Below are 7,264 nucleotides of genomic sequence, written 5' to 3' on the forward strand. Positions count from 1 at the left end.
GCAAAAACAACGAGGAGTCCTTGTGGCCCCTTAGAGACTAACAAATGTATTGACTCCTCATTGTTTTTCCTGATACAGACTAACATGGCTACCACTCTGATTTTAATTAGGTTACTCTAAAACTTTTTTTGTTATTTATTTTTAAAATGTCTATGTCACATATAACATATCTCAGGGGGAAATTATTCATACCTGTACATAGCTCTCCAATGAGAATGAGGCAGAGAAAAAACCTAGTTCAGAGAGCTATTAAAATTGGATTAATTAGCCCTAGTAACCCTCCATAACAAAGGCGCTAGACATTTGGTGGCACGGAACTAATTTCAGGATCAACACAAGCAATGGCATTATCACCTGTATAAACAATACTGATGGCCTCATTCTTGGCATATCTGAATTAACTGAGTCGCTGGACCCAGCTTCATATAATATTTTTGTGTTTTTATCTTTTGTATTACACCCGACTGCCTGGGAATGGGTGTTTAGGCTCTGTCTAATTAAACAGACAAAGAAGAGGCAAGCCAGAAACCAAAACTGTTCAGAGAAAGGGTTGGTTTCCACAAACCAACCCATCTGAAAAAAATTAGAAGAAAAAGTTTTGGTTTTTGGTTCAACATTTCTTTGGTTCTGAAATGTTAGTTCATTTATACTTTAAAAAATGTTAAAAGGTCAAAATGCCTCAAGTGACCCACACCCATTTTTTTCTGGTTAATCAGTTCTTAAAAATGTTCAAAATGTTGAGTTTTTGTCCCAATTCAAGATGGAAACAATTTTCAATATCACAAAAATTCTTGCAGAATGGGAAAACCATTTCCCATGTAGCTCTAATAATGATCGTCCATTCAGTCTCCGATTCCTTACATGTAACTCTTTTTCCTCTTTGATACCCATCCTAAAAGATTAAGGGGACCGGGAATAGGTAGCTAGAAGATTAAATTAATGATGAGGTTTTAGTTGCCTCACAACCTGATCCTATTGCTTAATCTCTTAGGATGGATTTCAAAGAATTACACATAAGGAGACAGCAAAAACTCTAATGGGGTGATCAATATGCTGTGCAATAGGGACGACTATCAACAGAAGCAAGAATTGCACAGCTGCTGTGTAGTAAGTGTAGGAAGCACTTTTGAAAATCAGGTGACTTATGTAGCAACCAACTAAAGACTTCAGATCCTAAATGTAGGCACCCGTTTTTTTAAATCTTGGCCAGAATTTGTAATTTATACAAACGACCTAAATGTCAAAGTCCCTCTACTTAACGGGGTATGGAGGTGGGCCTTGACAAATTCAGTTGAGTGCAGCAAAGTCCAACCACACCATGGGAATAAGAATGTAAGTGGATGAGGACAGGACAAAGGTGAGAGGGTATTTATGAAATGTGCCTTTGGTCTGTGAAAACCTCTGAATCGTTTTGTAGATTTCAGAGAACCAGTAATGTACATCTAAGCTGAACAGATTTTATTGGCAAACACACTGCAGTTGCTGCTCCTCAGGCCAATAAGCATCCATGGTAGTCTTTTCAGAAAAGTTAACATAAATAAAGGGTTTATTCTTCCTCTTAGAACAAAAGTTACACATAGGTATACACAAAGATATACACACTGTATACACAAGGTCCCTTTTTAAACAATATTAGCTATTTAGAAAAGTTCAATTCTTTTATAATGAAAAGGATACATGCATTTTAAAGTACTTTCAGATCAACTCATCCTTCCTACTCATTCTCTCACCTCTCTTCCTCTACTACAGACCAGAAGAGAATGAGTTGTACAGTCACCCTTTATTGGAAGGCACCTTTCAGCAAGCAGCAATTCTTTTGTCCATGTAATTTTAAACAACAAGAACAAGCCTTAGAAAGGTTACTTCTCAACAGCACATGCTAAATCATTATTTGGTTTTGTATCTTGCAACCCCAAGAAAGCCATCACAATTCTGGGTCAGAGTGAAGTAAAAGTATTACCAACCTTGTGCTCGAGTTCACTTGCTCCACTCAGATTCTGATGCAGGAGTGACGGCAGCTCTGATGGCCTCAATGTTTAACAGCAGCACTAGGTAAAGGAGATAAACAATGTGACATAAATAGCACAAAATTTTCCCAATAATAATGGCAATGAGGACTGATTTCTCTCCATTTCCTTCTTCCTTTTACCTGGCAAGTTAGCAGCACTTCAAGTTATTCATGTTAAAGGGAGTGCACTGCTCTAGTGCTACTTATAGGAGCACAGAATGCCCTAGTTTGAAAGGGAATACTGAGCCCCTTGAAGTGGAACAGCCTCGTCAGGAATTTCAAATACAAACACATTCACAGAGCTGTCATGCCAATAAAACCTGGAAGAATTCCCTTTTTTACTGCTAGCCTGCCAGGCCAGTTATAGTCTTGTTCTATGGAGGGGATGGAAGGTAACCTCATTATTTGATGCCATGATAAATATGAATTTTACAGCACAAAAATGTTTTTATTCTTTTTTATGTACATGCTGCCATTCCATATAGCTAAAGTGATGAAGAAGCAGCTAAGGAGATTTCCCTGTTCTGATTACATATGCATACTCTCAGCATGAATTCCATGCATACAATAATGAATATATAAACCCCTTCGGTGTGCAATTAGAAACGAGAAGGAAAGTTTTAGGGGAGAGTCTGATCCCATGAGATTTGCTGTCACAGAGCCCTGAACTCAGGTCCTGGCTGGAAAGTAAAAGATGAAATAATTATCAAATATCTCATATTAAAATGTACTTATAAATGTTATGTCTATCCCTGGATTTTGGCTGGGCTTTTAAGCCTTTTTTGGTATTTGTTCATAAAGAATTTCAGCTTGCCGCTAATAAAACCATATTTCCTCCTTTCAGCATGAGCTCCAAGTCCCCTTATCTTTAAAGAACAACATGAATTTCCAGAATAGACTGTTCAAATATGTGCTTACCTTTGAATGCCTCACATCATTCAAATTCATTAAGGTGTGGTGTTAACTGGTTCTGAAGAAAGCCTGATTCATTCTTCTAGGGAAAGTTGTGTCTTATGGGAAAATATGGAATTCACAACAAAACAACATGATTGGTAGAATCAAACAAATGTGCCAACTCCATAAATGTCAATGTATTGGCATACTGACTATTGCAGGACATAGTCCCTTGAGCTCAATGGGACTACAGATGTAGTAAGTGCTTGGTTTAGTAATAAATGCTCAGAGGATCAGATGCTTAGGGCTTAGTCCTCCCAAGACTTATAAATGGGCTTAATTTTATGCAATGGGTAGTCTTGCTTTAAAGAAATTATTTATTACTGTATATTACCCGTCCAAGTAAGGAACATTTGTGGAGCACAGGAGCCACTTAACCGTAGGCTCAATTTTTCTTCCCCGCCCCTTCCTCCCCCCCAATGGATAGCTGAACAAATTTTGAATTGAAATAACAAGAAACTAAACTTCCAAGATCGAAACACCTCCTTAGTTTGGTAGGTTCAAAATGAAGATCGGAGTGGATCAGGCTAATAACGCACAACCACACACACACACACACACACAAAAAGTGATGGAGATAGCAAATAAAATAACTGGTAACTAATGTAAAACCAGTGAGACGATGCCCTGCAGCATCTTAGTTGAATATGCAGGGCTCTGTATATGCTCATAATGCCTATCTGAATGTTGATGATTCTTGTATATTATTAAAACAATCAATTTCAATTAAATGAAACCATCAACAAGGCATTCTGATTTTATGTTATATTAATGTGAGCTGCAATTAATCTTTAATACATGTTCCTCTGTATTACATTGGTCAGGAAAGACTGGACTTACAGGAATGGGTTATTTTCTTGGGGAGATGGGGATGCGTTAATCTTGCACACTGTATTCCTACTTGAGTTTATTAAGTAGAAGGCATACACTCAAACAGAGATATTACCAGAGGTAGCAAAACCAAAGTATCTGTTGCATCTTGTATATCCAATACCATTTTCAGGACTCCAGTAAATAGCTCTCTGTACTCTAGTTCTAAGTCAAACTGTTTCTTTCATTTTAGTTTTTTATAGAACAATCCTTCAGTGTTGCATTACTCTATTATCTCTCCGCATACACATCAAATCCTTTGGGCCTAATTTTCAGAAAACTTCCTCTACTGTTCTACAGGTGGGACTATTGCCATGATCAATTCTAACCCATGTTCTGTCATCTATGGCAATAAACAGAAACGCCAGCAGCAGAAGACAAGAAAGTTTTCAAAACCTGATTAAAAAATTAAGAGGAGAATCCATAAAAGCAGAAGTTAGGTTTGCGACCTTTTGAGTCAGATAAGGCCAGGGTATATTCAGCATCACTGGCTGTGCCCTACCTTGCACAACCATAATCCTAATCCAAATTGCTCTCCCCATCCCACTGCCAATGGTAAATTGGGAATCCTACCCTCCACAATTCTAGCTCATGGAGCCCATACCACCCCAGCTGTAATTGTAGCCCCATGGAGCCCTAGCCTCCATTACCCTAAACCTGTAAAGCCCAATCACTACCCTAATCCTAACCCTAGGGAGCTCTCTGAGCCCCAACCTGAAATCCTAACCCTAGGTGAACTTCTATAGAAACTTTTTAGCTAAAAACAAAACACAGGCACTGCAGGAGGCAGGATCAAAGATAAGATCAACCTCTAATGGAAACTGTAAAATAGGTGGTAGTTGGAGCTGCTATTGTGGCCAACGCCAATCAGGAATAGCTTCTTATTGTTAAAGGTTCTACCCAACTGCCCATGTGTAACTTTACAGCTAATAGCCTCAAATAAATGCATTGGTAGCTAATGCCAAAATCCACCCTTACTTTTTTAAAGATGTGATACTGTAATTGTAACAAGATTTTTTTTTAAGTGAGCTGAACAAGTTAACCATGAAGAAGGCACAGCACGGCATCACCCTGCAGTTTGACAGCGATTTCTTCATCAGGTGAAGGATTGTACTCTAAACATGCAGAGATGCTTTGAGTCCCCACATGAAATCCAGATGGTTCCAATCAGGATTATGCTTGTGCTAAATGAGCTTTCTTATTTTAGGAAGTGTGATAAACTCAGGACAGACAGCTGCAAGGGAGGGGTAGGAATCAGTCCCAGAGGGTTAAAAGGCCCTCCTCCTTATCAACTGGGAGGCAACTACAGGTCAATCAGGTTCAGCTGAGAAAGGGTTACCAAGGTAGCACTTAGAATCAACTGAGGGGGAGCTACCTGAGGTTAATTAGGATCAGCTGATTCCAACTTAGGGCTGCCTGGGACCTTTTTAAACCCTTCCCTGGGAGGAAGGATGGGGGCAGAGCAGAGAGAGAAGGAGCCCTGCTGCCAGGAGTGTTGGAGCAGCAAGACAGCGAGCCTCACCAGGAGGAGAGGCAGTACTCTCTCCCACAAGGGAGTAAAAAGACTCTTAACAGGACTGGTGGAGATATGGGGAGCAAACTTCCCCAAGGGGGACCATATTACCCAAGCCTGCCTCACCAGGGCTAAAAGCAGCAGAGGCTGGGGAGACTGAGAGGGTGCCTTGCCACAGAAGCAACATGGCAACATCCTTTGGGACAGCAAGCCAGTTATGTCCACCACTCCAAATCACGACTGGCCCTTCATAACGGTGTCATTGTACACTGAAAGAGTGCTCTTCACAAAAGAAACCATGTCTAGAAAGCAAACCAGAAATAATTCTTTAAGTAAATTTCAAATTATAGAAGGAATATCTTGAGCAAATAAATGTTGGATGAATTAGTCCTCGAAAGAAGACATCTTACAAATATGGGGTTTTTTGTTACTTCTGTGAATAATCAGAACTGACCTGTTTAAATTACTACTTTGACAAGCAAGATTTCAAACAAGATAGAATAGTGGTTTAATCCATTTCTGATGCAGTAAAGAACTATTTTAATGAATGGCCTGAGAAATCACACAAACCTTATTTTAAAAAACACCTTTCGCTATCCTTACTAGCTAGAGTAGAAACATGCTGCATAATACCTATTATTCTATATTTCTACATTTGTATGTGACAGAAGATGACTTGTAAGCCTGTTGAGACAGGTCTTCACATAAGTTTTAGTTTGGATGTCTTGATTCACACCTCATTCTTTGCCTCTTTTTGGGCCCTTTTCATGATGGAGCACTGGACTGGAATTCAGGACACTTGGTTTCTAGCCCCACTTTGCCACTGGCAGAAGCAATCACTTGCTTCCCTGTTCCTCAGATTCCCCATTTCTAAAATGGGAATAATTATACTGACCTTGCCGGGAAAGCACTTTGAGATCTACTGATGAAAAGTGCTAGATAAAAGCTAGACATTATTATTGTGTTGCCTCATCTATTTTGAATTTTTTTCATCTACCCATCCAAAGCACCGTCTCACTGCTTTACGTCTCACATTAAAACTTTCTTCGTGCTCTAAGCTTATGACTGACTCACCTCCCAGTTTTGCTGCCTGAACTGCAGCTTTCCTGTGAATAAGTGCTTCCAGTGCTCTCTGTCAGGCACTTCACTTCAGCTCTGAATTCATTAGAGAACACTTTACCAGGAAAGTAAGGGTGTGTCTATAGGTACAGTGCTGCAGTGGCTGCTACTGTGGGTCTAGTGAAGATGCTCTATGCCGACGGGAGAGCATGCTACCTCCATAAGTGACAGAAGCTATGTCGTCAGGAGCTTCTTCTGCCACCATAGCGCTGTGTACATGAATGCTTATGTCAGTGTAATTTATGGCGCTCAGAGGATGGAACATTCACACCCCTGAGTGACATAAGTTTTGCCAGCATAGTGTAGACATACCCTAAGACCTGACATAAAGCAGCTATTTTCCTCAGAATGGCGGCTGTCATTAGAACTGATTTTTATTTATTTTTTATGTTTACAGAAGTTAAAGAGCACCCAATGACAGGCTTTAAGCTTTTGATAAGTTATTCGTGTTTAATGGCAAAGAATCAGGAGATTCTGAAATGGTCACTTTGGCCATGGATTTAATCACACTTCTAGGTAAAGCCCTACTGCATCTACAAAACTTACCAATGAAGGGATCTTTGATTTTGAACTTTAATATTAACACTATTTTCTCTTTGCTTGCACTTTAGTGACAGGATTTCCTTCAAATTTGAAATCTGCTACTAATTATCCTGAGTTTGCTGAGTTTCATGAGCTATAAAGCAAAAACCCAGGTGAGTACTGTTATGACAACAGATTATAATGTCCCTCACTTGCTTGATAGAATTCTAGTGGTAATTAGATATAAGATTCTATAAGAGATGGCTGAAATTTCTCAA

The sequence above is a fragment of the Mauremys reevesii genome, linkage group 7, assembly GCF_016161935.1.
Source record: "Mauremys reevesii isolate NIE-2019 linkage group 7, ASM1616193v1, whole genome shotgun sequence".
Taxonomy (NCBI): Eukaryota; Metazoa; Chordata; order Testudines; family Geoemydidae; genus Mauremys; species Mauremys reevesii.